Genomic DNA, 19,830 nt, shown 5'->3' on the forward strand with positions numbered 1-19,830 from the left:
GCCCACCTTCACCCAATGTTTATGATTTCATTTGTGAATCATTGTGCAAGCCTTGGTTGGGAATTGTAAATGCATTGTTAAATTGTGGTATTCATGTTGGTTCATGTTAATGTGATGTTGTTTGAATGTATCTTGGTTGAGCCTTGTTTCCCCTAGCATGGGGGTGGCTGGGAGGTGAGCCTCCATGGTTCTATAATTTTGACCTTTATAGGTTTTTGATGCACTTGGATACTTGGAAGTCATGAAGATTTCATTGCATAAGAGGAGGAAATATTGTTGTAGTTGGTTTGATAATGGAGCAGCAAACTCCATCTTGTTATGTGTATTCATTTTTTATTTTAAGAGTGTTGATATTGCTCCTATTCATTTGTCACTAGGAGGATTTTGTATCACCTTGAATAGAGATCTTTACACTATGTAATGTTGACAAGAAGAGCTTACCACCTTGTGTTCAATTTTGATAAGTTTGTTGCATGTTAAAAGAGAAATAGTAGAGAGAATTCCATTGTATTGTTGTTGAAGATCTACTATCATGAATATGAATGTATCAGGAAAATGGATTTAGTATCATAGTAGACATTAGCAAGATGTAAATGAAAAGAGCACCTTGTTATCTTATTGTTCTCCATTCTCATAAAGATAACTAGATGCATTATATGTTCAATCTCGAATCATATGTAGGTATAGAATGAGCATTCAATAGATCTGATTCATTAGATCTCAGAAATAAACTAAGGTTAGATGTTGAAGCTCCATGTATTTGAAATTTGTGACTACCAACATCAATATTTAGTAATGCAATTCTTAGGATTAGATAGTATGGGCCCTGGAATCAAACAATCTATGTTATACGATATTCATTTCATGACATCCAATAAGACGCACCATTAAGACTATATGTATATGTATAGAATGACTATATGTATATGTATATCCAATGGAAAAATGCAATCCAATCTTGTTTATCCCTTGTTTGGTTATGCCAGCTTAAATTGGAATAGGGTTAACTTGCAATTGGCACCATTTGAAAAAATTTCTGAAGATGCAATCTATGCCATTGAAAAGTCGCTGAAATATTTGAAAATATTGAAAACAAAGTTCTAGCGCTCACCCCAGGTCAAAGCAGATTTGAAAATTTAATCAAATTTGAGAAAGTTAAAATGAATGCAAGAATAGAAATTCCAATTACAGGTATTTTTTGGAATGGAAAAAAGCTCATTTTGGGGCTAAAATGAGAATACGTATTCCTATTCTCTATTCCTATTCCACACACCAAACAAAGAATACAAATCATATTCTAATTTCCTATTCCTATTCCGGTTGTATTCCAGCAATCAAACGGGCCTTAAGGGGATGAGTAATAATGTTTTGGGAATATATTATTGCAAAAGGTTATAAGTTAGTAGTTTGTAGGAAGGTAATCATATCATAGATAATTAAGGATAGAGTGATTAGAAAGTAGATTAGATGGGAACAATAAAATAAAGTAGGTTATAGAATAATTATATATTAGTGGGATCTTAGTTAGTGTTAGTATGGACTTGATTAGGTAATAAACTTTTATTTTAAAATTTACTTAGTAATTAGTTATATGTCATTGGGAAGGAAGGGGTATTATTCAATCGGTAAAAAATTCTAAGAATTTAGTTCGTAGGCATCAATTAATTGGTTAATAAGATGTTAAGTATGGGTAATATTCAATGTAATGAGTTAGTGATTAATTAAGGATTAGAAGGGAAACATTTGTTGCATTATGTTATGGCATAAATATTTATCATTATTTAAATGGGTACCATAATTGAATTTCCATATAAGAATATTTAACAGTGCAAAATCGAAAAGCATATTTTAATAATCTACAAATAACATCACCTAACTTTAAATATGAATGCGAAGTAGATTACTTAGAGTTCAAATTAAACACCATTGTGGAAATTGGAATTTAAATAATAAAAATTATTATAATGTAAAAAATAAATAAATAAATAAATAAGCAATGAATTGAGGTTGATTCACATATATTGGAAAGTACATATACAATGAACATGCTTATCCAACATCTTTACATCTCTATTTTAAGTTGTTAACCCATATTATGGGGAGATTGGGTATCCAACATTTTACCAAACCAGGTCATGAAGTTGAAAGTAATATCAATGCTTACTCAACAAGATCTTGTGGGCAAATCTATTTCCCTAAAAGCTATTACTACCTAGTCATCACCTAAACCCTAAATAATGTAATAGAATGAAACATATCTTCTAACATCATCATAAAGCTAGGTTCATACCATTGATCAACTATATCCTAAAGGTACCAATAAAATGCAACTACTTAACACATGATACCTATGACCTAGTTGGAAAGTTTAAACAACCTAATATTGATAAGTGAATTACTCTATGACAAACAATCCATTTCAGAGATCACTTTCCTTTTGATATTTAATATGTAACCACACAGAACACATGTAACGGTTAATGAAACAGGGTATGGATGTATTATAATCATCTAACTCTGCGTCAACTTGGTTGCATCATGCTTAGGTCATTATGTGACTGCTTAAGTTAACCTTAACCTTATGCCAGTATGAACGTCTTATCTGATTATCATAGTCATTGAAAATCTTTGATGTATAATTTAAATGTTGTCAAAAATAAAAGGTTGTATTTTTTCCCTATAAATGTAGGCATGACATTCTGGTATCAGAGCAAGGTTATACAACACTAGGAATTAATGACTCCACCAATGAATGTACAATTGTAAGTTATCACAATATCATAATACCAAATTGCGAAGGAGATAGGCTTCCTAGGATATCAACTTGTAATAAATAGTATTACCTATTTGGAAAAGGAATTGAACACCCTAAACAGATAACACTAATTAGTCGTAACAATTTTCCTAAGGATCAAGATATGAAAGGATATTATTTCGACCTTGTGGAAGTTCAAATTTAAAAGGATCTCTATGTAATCCCCTTTTGATAGTTGTGAGACTTAATGATTCTAGATCTCGACAAACGTGAAAATATTCTTTCTTAAATCATGCCAACATTTAGGACTAAACGGGTGGTAGCTCATCTTGATGATGTTTAGGTATTGGTAAGAACTCGAAAACCCTTGTAAAACGTGGACTTTGATCCTTCGAGGAAAATGCTCTTAATTAGGGTAATGAGAATGATAAGAATGACAACTTATAGAATTGTGACAAGAAACCCCTACGATGTAGTATAATAGTGCAAGGATTAATATGTTATACAATAAGGTAACATTGTACACCTTGATTATCTTGATACAAACCCTATAGTTCAAGCGATAGAAACCACACATGAAGAATCCCATTGGAAGTGATACCGATAGGATAAGCCTCCTACTTGACAGATAGGGGGACAATGAAAGACAATATGCAAACAACAAAAAGTACAATACACACTAGAACAGATAATGTAAGATATAACTTGGTTCACTGATTTCATTTACAATATGTACTTTCTATTACAAAAGAGGACTCTCACCACCTGAGACACCATGATATCCGAATGGGCAACATGATTGTATACACTTACCAACTAGGGTAACCCGTAAAAATATTGAGGTTTTTCAATATCGATCAATCGAACTTACAAGCCAAGCTTCCCCTCAAAACCTTGTCGTTATTCAATAACATCTTGCGACTCGGTGACAACTATCACTTGGTCATCAACATTCTGCTTGATCTGCACTATAGCTTGGAAGAATATGAAAGCTCAGCAAGACTAAATTTTTTTCCACATTATCAACAATACCTTAAAGAATCCTAGGCTATCATGAGATCAGGTGATAGAACCATTCTTAAAAGTATCGAGATACTTGAATGATGCTTGAAAGGTGGTGTGATAGGTGTATAAGAGATACCCCCATTGATCTTTCTAATAGCGACCTATTATAATATATTTTTAGGTAAGTGACACCAATCATAATCTTATTCTTATCCAAAGGGTCACCAGTGTAATTTGGGTGGAAACCTTGGGTCTAGACTACATCTGACCATTCTTGATAGTAATGGGCAGGCAGGTAAAGAAACATAAGCAATTAAAGAATGAATTCGTAACACTCGACAACCCATAAGCAATGAGGGTGTAGATCACTCTTGTGACTTATTCTCTTAAGGGACTGAAAATGCAAAGGAATCATTTCTACATATCATTGATTTACAATGTAACTATAGGACAACCCTCCCTCTTCTTTCCATCAGTAAGACCCTGGTACGATTGCAATGCTTCTGAGAATTTGAATTGTTATAAATTGTTTTTGTTGTTTTCAATTTTTGCATACTTTGGTGATTTAGTGGAATGTTCATTTATGATGATTTCTTGGTATGGTCCCCTTGCCTCGGGACAAGGCTTGTTTTAGCGAAAATTTACCATTGTGGCCACAATTATGTTTAATTGGTGATTTTATTTTGTTTTAAGTTATTTTATGAGACATTTTTCTGCAAGTGTGTTATATTATGAAATATAAGTCATTCATATCAGGGAAAATTCTTGACAACCAACACGAGGAAATTTGAATATCATAAGATGTGATTTCATTCGACCCCGTAAACATGAAATACCTTAACCCTCTAATGAATAGATCCCAATAACACACCACACTAAGGATCTTAGGTAAAGGCAATGGAAGTGATGAAACTATAAGGGTCAAAAGTTGAAGGATACACAATGCTATTTTGACTAATACCTAATAGATATACCAGACCAATAGTGTAATGACCAAGTTTCTCAATTAAGATATAACCAAAAGAACACCGTAACCACCGAGTGTCTACAATTGAGGACTTGTAAGTGGGTCTTGATGTTAAACTAAAACCAATGGATTCTTGGAGTTTTACAGAAGATATCAGCCCTTCATCAATAAGTTGATCTTGGACTATCACCATGGACCTTATCAGTGCTAGTTGAGTGAGTGACTCGAAAACTAATAAGGAGCAAGACAATCAATGAGAACTAATAAAGGATATGATGACATTGGTAAATGAATAGTTTCCCAAACGAGACATAGTATGTTAAAATTGCAAGCTACCAATATAGATAAGCAAACCCTAAAATAAGAGTAACCAAGCGAGAGGAAGGAAATCAAGTAAGTAGGCCAACTAAGGTACAACATAGGAGGAGATAGGTGGACAAGTACTACTAATTGATAATTGGAATTGGCACCGATCAAACAAGTTGATAAAAGCAATGAGACTATGCAATGTCGAGAGCTACCTTAACAACCAAAGAAGTATAATTTTCAATATGGTATTTGAACACACTATTTGTGGTAATCCATCCTTAACCCACCAAGAGACTGGGAATGCTAAAATGAGCCTGGTCATCATAGATATGATTGATAGGTACCCTATCTAGGAAGAAGTTATGCAATTTTGGGTAACAGTAGGTACACAAAACCTGAGATGATACCCAACCATTCAATAGTGAGTTAATTCATTTTAAGAAAAATAATTCCTATATGAGCTATGGAACAATAATTTTATAGTCTACATAAGTTAACTCTTGAATATATTTAAAACGGTTAGGAATGTGAGGTGATCTTAAGGAAAGGCTCTTGAGTGGAACACTTACGACAAATTAAGGTAAACCCTATATATGGGAAATTGTGTCCTGGGTTATAGGCAACTTCCAGGAGGAAGTTGATAGCTGGGGGGGGATGTAAGGCCCACATTCGTACCCTATTATAAATGGTAAGGAATGAATATGATTAGAAATTAATTAGGTCATGATCGACATCTTTGTTATTAACAATGATCTATGAGATCCTATTAGAGACTGATGTAGATTTTGATTATTATAAGGTTGATACCCTATCCAATAACATTAGGTTGATAAGATGGGACCACATGAAAATGAAACTCAACATGTTCAAGTTGAGAACATAGTCATGAGATTCAAGGTATGATTTACTAGACAATTAGGGGAGATGAGTTAACATTCACCCTTGTAAGAAATAATAATAAATGTAGATCATATGATAACAACCATAATGATTGCACTCAAAGATTGGTTTTAAAATATGATGACATATTTGGAAACATCCAATGGCATGAGAAATTAACCCTAGGGGCACACACACCTTGTAACGAGATAAAAAGGACATTGTTAGAAATATTTCTTTGGTCAGTTGATTTGAAAGGATACTAGTAACAAGTCTGCACAATAGTGATTTTCACTTATGACATATATACTAAGATCCATTTTACATCTTTTAATGATTTAATAGATATGACTTTGGTGTTTCATTGTTATGATAGATAAGGATTGTGATGGTATTTAGAACAGTAATTTTGTTATGATTAGAAAGATTAATATTATACGTATCTTGATATTTCAATGTTTTTGAATAATTTATGGAAACAATTAAATGGAAGTTAACTAAATATGTTAATGCAATTAAGTGATATTGGATTATTCTGCACTTATCTGCATGTACTTTTATATTATTTCATTGGACTACTGACATTAAGCTGAGTGTGTAGAAAGTTGAACCATGGAGATTATTTGGGGAAACAAGGTTCAAACCCATGTGGACACAATAAAGCCAAGGTGAATCTTTGGAAGATTCAAAACCTCATTGTATTGTGTTTATTTCGTAATGTGATTGTGCATGGGTGTTATAAATTTAAAGATCATGATTAATTAGCGACATGTCATCGTAATGTGTAAAGTATTTAATGTGTGTGTGTTTTGTGTCATTTGACACTTGTGTTGTCTACATGTAAATGACATGTCATATAGGATTTTTGGGCATGAAGTCACTTAACTTAAACTTAATCCTATTTTAAAATTAAGTTAACCCACCTTGGAGAGTGTTAGGATGAGTCACCTTCATGATGGAATTCAAATTAATTTGATAGGAACTTTGGAGAGCCTAAAAGTGTTTGCCAAGTGTTATTTTGGTGAATATAAGTCACCCACATGGTAGTAGTATAGGTTGGGGGTCTAAATATAACCATAAGTTGGCCTAGGGGACTTAGGATACCCTCTAAACTAGTATTTTTCAAGCTAATTCGAAAATCAGAGTGTCGCATGACTTATGTCCTCATTCCTCCACTTGTGTAAGTCCCTATTGGTAGAAAGGTACAATGGTATAAGAGGGGTAGGTGAGGATGGAAGTGGAGGTCTTTTTAGGGAGCTTGTGCCAAACTTAGTGGTTTTTCACCCATTCTCTAATTGTAGTGACAACTAGGGTTTGGAGGAGAGAACATGGGAGCCAAGGGAGGGAAGCTCTTCATCACCACTTCATAGCCATTAGCTTGGAAGGAGGTTAGTGCTTTATGACATGAATTTTCTTATCTCTTGAGAGTTGAATAATGGAGATTTCAAAAGTGTTCATGTAAGGTTTATGTGTTGCATGTGGTGTATGTAGTAGTTGTTGTGTATGTAACTGAGCATATTTGGATTTACTTGCATTTGATCTTGTTTCTTGAATTGGTTGCGGTGGATTGAATGTTGTGTGGGGTGTGAAGGCTTCGGTCACCCTGGGGAGGGAAGAGAAGCCTTGGGATGAAGGGGTTAGTTGAGCTTTACATTGGAGTTGAGAAATCCTTCTCTTGGAGAGGGGATAATTTTCATGGAGTATGGGCTCCATTGAAGCCATATGCCTTTCTATTGTTCTATGGGAGGTATAAGTGAGGATATGTGAAGAGGAGTAAGTGTTGATAGCCTTGTTGAGGCATGTGTTATTGATAGCCTTGTTGTGGCATGTTTCTTGGAAGCCTTATTGAATTATTGCAATTGCAAGATTTGTTGTTTCATAAGGATATGGCATTCTCCTCCTTGAAGAGACCACCTTCACCCAATGTTTATGATTCCATCTGTGAATCATTGTGAAAGCCTTGGTTGAGAATTGTAAATGTGTTGTTAAACTATTCTACTCGTGTTGGTTCATGTTAATGTGATGTTGTTTGAATGTATCCTGGTTGAGCCTTGTTTCCCCTAGTGCAGGGGTGGCCTCCTTGAGGCCTAGGTTGGTAGGTGAGCCTCCATGGTTCTATAATTTTGATCTTTACAGGTTTTTGATGCGCTTGGATACTTGGAAGTCATGAAGATTTCATTGCATAAGAGGAGGAAATACTGTTGTAGTTGGTTTGATAATGGAACAACAAACTCCATCTTTTTATGTGTATTCATTTGTGATTGTAAGAGTGTTGATATTGCTCCTATTCGTTTGCACTAGAAGGATTGTGTATCACCTTGAATATAAATCATTACACTATGTAATGTTGACAAGAAGAGCTTACCACCTTGTGTTCAATTGTGATAAGTTTGTTGCATGTTAAAAGAGAATAGTAGAGAGAATTCCATTGTATTGTTGTTGAAGATCTACTATCATGAATATAAATGTATCAGGAAAATGGATTTAGTACAATAGTAGACATTAGCAAGATGTAAATGAAAAGAGCACCTTGTTATCCTATTGTTCTCCATTCTCATGAAGATAACTAGATGCATTATATGTTCAATCTTGAATCATATGTAGGCATAGAATGAGCATTCAATAGATCTAATTCATTAGATATCAGTAATAAACTAAGGTTAGATGTTGAAGTTCCATGTATTTGAAATTTGTGACTACCAACATCAATATTTAGTAATGCAATTGTTAGGATTAGATAGTATGGGCCCTAGAATCAAACAATCTATGTAATACGATATTAATTTCATGACATCTAATAAGACACACCATTAAGACTATAAGTTAGAAATGAAACAGATAGCATAAAGAAGAAAAATAAAATTTATCAACTCAAACATATATATATATATATATATATATATAGAAGAAAACAAAAGCAAAAGCTCAAGAACTCCAAGTAAGGCCTAAAGGTGCAAACTATGTTCTGGAAAATGTATGGCAAAAACAAATAAAAACCCCTCCCAATACAGTTCAATATAATATTCACTCCATAGTAAAATAATATAAATCTGAATTATAATATAACACATATACTAGTATTAAATCACCTTAATAATAATAGATGTTAGTTTGAGAAATGACATGGTATAGGACATTACCAATTTTATTTAAAAATAAAAAATAAAAAATAAATAAATACTTCATTTTGATGGTGTGAGGCTTGGCCTCTAACTTTGATACTCTGATCTCTTGTAATTTTGATCTCTTTATTTCTAATATCAAAATTCCGGGTAGAGGTCGACCAGGGTGTTGAAAATGACATAAGACAATAAAATAATAAACATAATATAAATGATAGACAAATTAAAAGGGCTTGTTGACCTATAAAACAAAGGCGACCATTATGATTTTAAAGCTCAAGGAAATTGTATGGAAAAGAGGGAGGAAAAGGGACCCACATCCCCATCTTTCCCCTCCCACGCTTTCCAATTCCCCATGCACTTTTAGCGCTGATCTAACCTGACTCAAGTCAGGAATAATACCCATGTATCATTTATATAGGCTGCCCACTTTAGGAGAGGAGCCTTGGTCGGCTAGCAGGAGTGGCCACGCGGTTAGAGGTAAGACATTGGTTATAAAGTTATGTTTTGTTTTGACATGCTTGAGTCTCATCAAATGTGGTTATGTCATATCATAAATTTGTGTTAAAGTCACCTCCACTTGGAAGACAAGAAAGGCGCCCATCTAGGTGCCTAGGCGACTTAGAATATGGTGAAATTTTGTGGGTAGGTAGGTCCCTAGTCATCATTAAGTGGTGTATGTTATGTTATTAAGGGGATGAGCAATAATGTTTTGGGAATATATTATTGCAAAAGGTTAGTAGTTTGTAGGAAGGAAATTGTATCATACGTAATTAAGGATAGAGTGATTAGAAAGTAGATTAGATCGGAACAATAGAATAAAGTAGGTTAGAGAGCAATTATATATTAGTGGTATCTTAGTTAGTGTTAGTATGGACTTGATTAGTAGATAATAAAATTTTATTCTAAAATTTACTTAGTAATTGATTATGTGTCATTAGGAAGTAAGGGAGTATTACTCAATTGGTAAACAATTTTAAGAATTTAGTTCGTAGGCATTAATTAATTGGTTAATAAGATGTGAATTATAGGTAATATTCAATGTAATGAGTTAGTGATTAATTAAGGATTATAAGGGAAATATTTGTTGCATAGTGTTATGGCATAAATATTTGAGTATCATTACTTAAATAGGTACTATAATCGAATTTTCATATAAGAATATTTAACAGTGCAAAATCAAAAAGCATATTATAATAATCTATCAATAACATCCCCTAACTTTAAATATGAATGAAAAGTAGATTACTTAGAGTTCAAATTAAACATAGTTGTGGAAATTGGAATTTAAATAATAAAAATTATTGTAATATAAAAATAAATAAATACAAATAAAAAAATAAAATAAAAGCAACGAATTGAGGTTGATTCATATATATTGGAAAGTACATATAGAAATAGTGAATGAACATGCTTATCCAACATCTTTTGCATCTTTATTTTAAGTTGTGAACCCATATTGTGGGAAGACTGGGTATTCGACATTTTACCAAACTAGGACATGAAATTGTAAGTAATATCAATTCTTACTCAACGAGATCTTGTGGGCAAATATTTTGCCCTAAAATCTATTACTACCTAGTCATCACCTAAACCCTAAATAATGTAATAGAATGAAACATATCTTCTAACATCATCATCAAGCTAGGTTCGTACCATTGATAAACTATATCCTAAAGGTACCAATAAAACACAACTACTTATCACATGATACCTATGACCTAGTTGGAAAGTTTAAGCAACCTAATACTGATAAGTGAATTACTCTATGACAAACAATCCATTTCAGAGATCAATTTCATTCTGAGATTTAATATGTAACCACACAGAACACTTGTTGAATGTAACGGTTAATGAAACTGAGTATGGATGTATTATAATCATCTAACTCTATGTCAACTTGGTTGCAACATGCTTAGGTCATTATGTGACTCCTTAAGTTAACTTTAACCTTACGCTAGTACGAATGTCTTATCTGATTATCATAGTAATTGAAAATCTTTGATGTATAAGTTAAATGTTGTAAAAAAAAAAGGGTTGTGTTTTTGCCCTGTAAACGTGGGCATGGCAGAAAAATCTCCTGTTGTACTACATTCTATTTGGTAGGCTCTAAATAATTTCGACAGGGTCTAATGTGTTCGAATGCATTTGGAAAGCATGGGAAACCACAAGAATGCATGTAAAGTGGGTGATTTTAGATCGTCATTTAGGTTCCTTTAAGCCCTAAAAGGTCCATTCAGTGGAACCTTACTAGCAAAGGAAACCCCTTGCACTCCTTTAGGGTTGCTCTGCAAAAGCCTGGAACATAAAAGGCATCACGTGTTTCAATGAAATTATTAATAATGATCATCTTTAAGCTTGGCATAGAGCGAGCCAGAATTTACTCTACCTCCAACTCCTTGGAGGATCTTCTCTTTTTCTTAGAGAAGTTTGTTGTATTATCCCTTGTTGAAATTTTGATCAGATTTATAAAATACTTTTAAGATTCAAATTTACTATATATATATATATTCAGTTTATAACTCCTAATAGCATTTTGTAATTTCTATGTTTTCCAAGAGAGGGTTCTGATTCTCCTTTCATATCTTATAAATAAGCAGGTGTGACTTTACACATTTATCAACGAATCATACAACCCATGATGTGACCTATCAACTTTGCTAATAACAAAAATTTAATCATATTAACATAACCTAAGTACTCGAGTTAATATGACATGACATGAAAAGGAATTAGTGAAGTGATTTAGTTATTGAACAAATTAGTATACATCTCCGATATGATATGAGAAATAAGTAGGGACTACATCAATATGTGTGAGACCGAATTTGCCATGGTGTCGTTTGATGCAATGCACGATGGAGACATGGTCCATGCTTGCTCAAATTGAGCGATGGGCTTGCTAATGAAGGGGAGGTTTGTTATGTACCCGATCGAGCTTATATTTAACCAAAGAACCTTAATTTATATAATAATAATTAGTGTAGATATAATTCTATATTAATATATTAGTATATGTCTCTATACTAATATATTATTATATATTTAATATATCTATACGGTTATATCTATATTAATGTCCTTTAGGTTTACACTATGTTTTATCCAATTGATGCTATAAAACATTAACACTCCCTCTTAGCTATGGAGGATAAACATAGAAATATTATCTCAACATAATATTGAAAAGTGGATGTCAGCTCGAATGTCAACTCATTTGAAATTCTAGAATGACAACTCATTTGGCATTTTAGATTATTAGATGTGAACTCATTTGACATTCACTATAAGGTTACTTTGAGTAATGGCTTCTCGAATATTGAGTTGCAAGATATTCACCAGTACTATGAGTAATGGCCTCTAGAATGCCAACTTATTTAACAATCACCAAGTACTTCGTGTAATGGCCTCCTGAACATCAATTTGCATAACATTCACCATGTACCTCAAAATGTTCATGAGGTATGTGCACATGCATTCTCATAATGCTTACCATATGAACATCCACCATAATATAAAATAGTCATCTTTCAATAACTTCTACAAATACAAGTGTTAGTCATTTAGAAGTCGTCACTTGCTCATGATGTACACAAGGCCCAAATGAAATAACTTTTATTAATAAGTAATTCATTAGTACAATAAAATATCCCGAGACTCTTCTTAATTTTTACAACATACCAAGATTACCTCAGAAGTGATCTAGTTTTATTTTGTTGGAGGCTTGGTGCAGATGATAAGGAACTCCCTCTTAATCTGGATTTTCACAAAATCTTGTAATATGTTGAGGTTATTTAGAATACAAGTTTGAATTATTGATTTCAGTAAAAGAAGCTTGATGTTTAAGTTTGTCAAGACATCTTGTTACAATGTGACCATATTTATTGCATCTAAAACATTGTACATGAGAAAGAGTCTTTTGTTTCTTGAATGGTTGTTTATCATACTTCCATCTTTTCCTTTTTGAGTTTGCGGTGAGAGCTTGAATGTCTTTCTTTGTGGATTCTATGTCAATTCCTCTAGTTTTTCGATTACACCCTTCTTGAATGCAATCATCTTTTAGTCGATCGAATTTGGGGCGTTCAGGACGAGCACCTATTCCATTGTTTAAATGTTTTCCCATGAAGAAGGAAACCCATTTAATGAAACCATAATTAACTCCTTGCTATCATAGTTAAGAAACCTAGTTGGTTTCTTAACTCTGTTATCCTCATAAAGTATTAGGTGATGGTCTCTTCTTTCTTCATCTTTATATTATTGAGTTAATTGTTTAGAGTGAGAATTCTACTAGTGTTGCTAATCTCAAACATGTCTTCTAGAGCTTTAAACATATCATACACAAAGTCTAATTTTGTGATAATAGGTAGTAGAAGATCTTTTACTCCATTTACTAATAATTCCATTGCTTTGGTTTTGTCAGTTTCCCATTCATCAGTCTTCTTATTTTTAGGAGGATTTTCCACAATCGTCGTTAACTTCTATTTTCTTAGTATCATCATTATACACAATTTCCAAGCTTCAAAAATTGAAGCACCTTCGAATCTATCTTCAATCCTCACTCCGCTTATCATTTTGATAAGTAAGGTATAAGAATATTTGAGCGCATTGAATAAATAAATCTAATCTGGATCATTTCTTAGACTGGCTCTGATAGCATGTTGAATTTTAATCAGATTTTTAAAATATTTTTAAGATTCTAAATTTATGATTTTAGTTTATAACTCCTTATAATAGCATCTAATAATTTCTATGTTTTCCAATAGAGGGTTCTGATTATCCTTTTATATCTTATAAAAAAGGGAGTGTGACTTTACACCTTTACCACTACATCGTACAAACCATGATGTGACCTATCAACTTGCTGATAATGGAGATTTAATCATATTAATATAACCTAAGTACTCAAGTTAATACGCCACCTCCACGTGACATGAAAAGGAATCAGTGAAGTGATGTAGTTATTGAACAAATTCGTATAATCTCCGATATGATACAGAAATAAAGAGGGGCTACATCAATATGTTCGAGACCGAATTTGCCACGGTGTTATCTAACCCAACACACAATGGAGAAATGGTCTATGCTTGGTCAAATTGAGCGCTGGGCCCGCTAATGAAGGAGAGGTTTATTAACGTGCCTGATTGAACTTATACTTAACCAAAAACCTTGATTTATATAATAATTATTATTATAAATATATATATATATACTTTGGTATTATATATTAATATATTAGTATATATTTCTATACTAATATATTAATATATATTTAATATATCTACACGGTTATATCTATAGTAATGTCCTTTTATCCAACTGACGCTATAAAACATTAACATCCCTTTCACAGCGTGCTTCCTGAATAACAATGATTTCCTTAATAATAAATATCTCCTAGTCAAAGGAACTAAAATTATTTTTTCAATTATATCTCGTGGTCGAAGCCTCAAGAAACGCAAATTGGTAAAGTATTTCCTAGGCTAATTTACAGATCATTGTATACCTCCAATGAGCTTACTAAATAAATTCATGTTGGAGCTTTACCTTTTCTGATAAAATATGGAGTAACATTGTGAAAAGTTAAGGGAACTTGACAAAGATGATAACAATGAAATAGAGTTTGGATGGTGCCATGTACAGTGTGCTCAAACTGCGCAGCACCGGCGCAAACATGTGTGGAATCTGCTGAAAACGGATTGATGATCATAAAACACGAGTTGGCATTACCATAAGTTCTTCTTATTGGAGATCATAGAATATGAGTTGGCATTACCAGTTTCTACATAAACCATGTAGAGATGTTCATAGTGGAGACGGATCCAAAGATGATGTTTCTGTTATAGATCACCATTGAATATTCACTCCTCCTGTGATAGAAGTTTCTAATATGTTACTAGGAACTGGTTAATCTTTGTCGTATATAATCTAAGCAGTACTATCGCTGTTTTGCAATGGTATTCAAAACAGTGTAAAGTAATGGAATTCCTGAGCTTATTATGGTTGAGGGAAGACCTCAATATGCAAGGCTGACAATGGTGAGAGTAAAATAGAAGTTGGAAAATGCTCTGGTGCACCCTACTAAGCAAGAATAGAATCAGCCCAAAAAGGGCAAGCATGTTTTCAAGAAGATCTAGTTACCATGAGAGACTTGAACATGCATCTCAAGCTCCAGGGCACCTTGAATCTAAATGACTGTCATTCAATACACAATCCTAAAACAAGTGACCAAGTGTGTTGTCAACTATGACTGTAAATTCTTTGTCCATGTTCATCTAAGTTTTTATTTTTCATATATCTCTTACTAGATTGATATCATCCACTTGGGTGAGATCTCAGGGCATTGCATGAATTGGGATACATACAAATTAATTTGTTGTTTAAAACTCCAATCCTTGTGATTGCCATATTTTCTGGACAAAGAAATATAAATATTATTAAAGAACGCTAGCATGTTGAGAATTTTGGGAATTGAACACAGGACCTGGGTTCTAGAAACAGAATTAGTCTTTAGCTTGTGTCGAAATAAAGTCAATTAAAAAAAAAAATTCATCTACAATGCAAACGTTGTTATGGAGCCTTCCACTAAGAAACTGCTGAAAATGCAGCTTCAAACAAGCTCATCCTACGAATAAATCAAGTCTGATCATTTTGGATTGCCAATTAAGATTGTTGTAGCATATGTTCTTTTTATTTAAGATTTAACGGTAGTTTGTAATAACTACGACTTTGTAGTTTGCACCTTGACAGTTTTTTCTTCTGCTAATCAAAGATCACTGTCTGTCAAGTTACTATAGAAAATGGATAATTGCTGCAGTTTCATAGAAATTGTCAGTTGCACATATGGATGCTGTGTCTGTCACTCCAGGATGTCATCAAATTCCCTAGTGGAAATTGACTGACATCATCTTATGGATTCACTCTCAATATGAAGATAGAGGATTTAACAAAGAAATGAAATAAATATTAAAAGAACTCAAGAATACAGTTCATGCAAGATTGCCAAGGAAGTTTGTTTTAATATTGATATATATGGGGGATGTTCAAGCAACATCTGTGGAAAAAGAGTTGATTGCATATTACGTTTTTTATTATGCTTTAAACAAATCTTGTATGAATATCCCTTAAAAAATTCGGGGCATTTAAACACACAATCTTTGTTCAAGATGTTAGCTGCTATTTTTTGCAGGCAAGACAAGTTATATCCGATCTATTTATGCTGTGTCCAGATGCAAGTTCTGCAATGAAGGTTGACGTGTTAGAGATTGAACGAATAATCTGCAGTTTAGGTTTGCAGAAAAAAAGATCAATAATGATACAGAGATTTTCAGAGGAGTATCTTAGAGATGACTGGACATATGTCTCTGAATTGCATGGGATTGGCAAGTAAGAGAGCTCGTTTTATATGCTTTTTGTTTCTTCCTATTCCAGGGAGCTGTGGGTGGAAGTTTAATCACTCTGCAAAATGGTTGGCTCTGTTATCCAGGTATGCTGCTGATGCCCATGCAATCTTTTGCACTGGGTTTTGGAGGGATGTGCAGCCAGATGACCATAAATTGGTGCCATACTGGAAAGACCTCTGGAAGTCTGAAATCATTGGAAATCGAACTTGAAAATTATGCATTTTTTGGCACAGGTTTTTGGAGCTCTGTGCGACCAGATGATTATAAATTGGTACAATATTGGGAAGATCTTTGGTAGTCTGAAGTGAATGGAAATTAAATGTGAAAAGTTGTGTTTGCAATGATATAAGATTTGCACAGTCCATGATTTAAATTACAGCTCGGGATGAAAATCCTAAAACATAACTAAATCCTGAAAAATTATCAAACTTAAATTTGTTGAACTTAGTTTTGCTACAAGCAGTTGCTGTATAGAATGTGCATATTCATGTTCCATATGGAGTGATATCTACCATGTTCCATATGGAGTTAATTTGTATGACTTTTGGAATGTGTATATAAAATTAGTTGCAACATGTCAAGCATTTGTATGACTTCTGGAATGTATATATAAAATTAGTTGCAACACGTCAAGGTTCAAGGTGAGGAGTGTCTTAGAATGTATATATAAAAGTAATGGGCTTAGCTCAGATTAATTAGTAATTGTTGAGATTCATTTTTAGCATTTGTTTGGTTTTAAGTAGAATCAAACCTAAGGCCTCTTACATAAGGGGCTCACAAGTTATGTTGTGTAGTAAGCTCTTGCCTAAAATATCTTTGAATTCATGCAAGTAACAACAATTTATCTTTTTGCCAAGAATATATTTACATTTTTAATTGGAATGGCAGCAATTTATGCACGTACATTCGTAACTTCATCAATTATTGGTGTGGGTCAGATATTTTAATGTGCCAATTACATTTAGCTTTCTTATTAAAATCAGATTTGGATCATGACTTGATTGTGTTCCGTTTGAAGATGTACATATATGCAAGGAGATAGTAGTTCAAGAATTAAAATAGATTATTCAAAAAAGGTCCAATAATATTGCCTTCAATTAGTGTGGAAAATAGTTATCATCTAATTGCTTTAGTGATAACCATTTACTTTGACTAGTATAATTACATTGCTAATGTAACACATGCATTTAGACATTTTGTGAAGTTCTTTTAATTTGGATCAAATTCTTTACCGTGCTGAAATTCAATGCAATCTAAATTGTCTATCATAAAGCAACTCTCCATATTATGAAAGATTATTAAGAAGTACAAATAAGTTATCTTCTAGTTTTTATATTGATGAACTATGTACAAGAATGCCATTTAATGATTGTAATACATTTTTAAAAAATTGTACCATAATGTGTTACATTAATGAAGTCCAAATATGTACAATAATATGACAAAGTAATGGAAAATAAATTTAATTAGATATAATTCCCACCACCTTATTTTCTTGAGCAATTGTTAATTCCTGTAATTAAGGTACAACTTTAATCATATTATTTGCATCAAAAAAAATATAGAATGTAAAAAGATACACAAGTTGTCCATATGGAGATTTGAAGACACCTCCACCCCTAGACCTATTAAACATTTTCCACACATTGTTAAGTGAGAATTTGATCTCAATAGGTTTAAGGCAATGTTACCTAAATGTAAGTGAAATAATTAGACACCTAATTAATGCAATTGATGTAAAAGTTGATAGGTGAACCCCATAACTTGCATCACTTGTTTGCATCTAAGACACTTAGCACATAGAAGAGAGATTCATCGATTGTGCTATGCAACCTTGATAAAGAAAAATAATAATAATGAGATAATAGTGAATTAGATTGGATGCAAATAATGAAAAAATATTGTTTCTAAAAGAAAATAAAAAAAACTAAATATGGAACATTAGATGAGAATTAATTTTGATCACGACTAGCTTGCTCATGTAAAGCCCCTTCCCTAGTGCCCTATCATGGATCTTAATGACACATGCATGATCAGAAGAGAGAAAGAGTTAGGAGGTTAAATGACATGTTTCAGTCTTTTGTGAATAGGATGCGAATCATATGTTGAATTCTCATTTGAGACTGGCATGGATTTTAGTTATTGCTATGATAAATAAAATATTCAGTTACATTGGGTTGATAAGTTAAGACCTTATGGAGTAAAGGTTCGAGATGTCATAGCCTAGAAACTATGTTGATGGATTCATTATATTTTATGTTCTATTAGGATAATTGATCTAGATGGTTATTATGGAAAAATGATTCAACATTCACCCTCATGAGAAGTTATTAATAATGTAGGTGGAAGTAGTTATTCGAATTGGATAAGTGCCTACCAGTTAGGACTAGGTATGATGTAAATGAATTGAGTCAATAATTATGTGAGCAGTGTTAGGAGGATATGTTGTTATGGGATGATAAACTAATATGATGATGATGAGATTACGTTATATTGACAAATAAGATGTACTAGTTTTATCTGATGATTGATTTTTTTGAACTTATTATGCATGCATCCTAGTTAGTTGACATTAATTGATCTTATCTTATGAGGTGTTATCTCATGATGGTATTTGGATTCTATTAGTGATTTCCCCCTATGATCAATTAAATTGAAAGAATATTAGTTGTGATGATTAAGACATAATTAGTATGCCTTGATGTTATCTTATGTTAAATAGAAATTAATATTGTCATGCAAATTTTGATATTTTGATGTTGCAAATATTTCATATGATATTGGTTAGGAAGGGAAGTTCATTGTGATAAGTTAGTATGCAAGTTAATGTGAATTATGTAATACTAATATGTGTTGTGAAGTTATTGTGGAAGAAAGAATGTGTTGTGAAGGTATTATGGAGGCATGATAATTTGCAAGTTATGTGATTTGTATTGGTATGGCAATTCTCCTCTTGGAGAGCCCACTTTCACCAAATGTTTAATGTTCCATTTGTGAGCCATTGTGTAGCCATGGTTGGGATTATTCAATATTGTGTGTGTGGTATTGATGCATATGTGAGCTTGCTTGATTGTCACCCATTTGTGCCTTGGTTCCCCTAGCTTGGGGGTGGCACCATAGAGGCCTAGGATGGGAGGTGAGCTTTCATGGTTCTTGTTTAAAACATATTGCAGGTTCAGCGCTCAATGGTTTCATAGGAGAAGCTTGGAGGTTCTCATTGTGATGATGTAACATGAAGGAGAACTTGTCATTTGTACTTTGCATTATAATGGAGGAAACTCAACCTTATTTGCATTCATATCAGCAATATAGGGTTTTGTAGAGATGTAAACTGAATCATTGTTAATGATGTGCATTCATATGTAATGTAATGAAGAGATGAATGTCTTGATG

The sequence above is a fragment of the Cupressus sempervirens genome, chromosome 2, assembly GCF_028749045.1.
Source record: "Cupressus sempervirens isolate cs-2001-9-10 chromosome 2, ASM2874904v1, whole genome shotgun sequence".
NCBI classification, from domain to species: domain Eukaryota; kingdom Viridiplantae; phylum Streptophyta; class Pinopsida; order Cupressales; family Cupressaceae; genus Cupressus; species Cupressus sempervirens.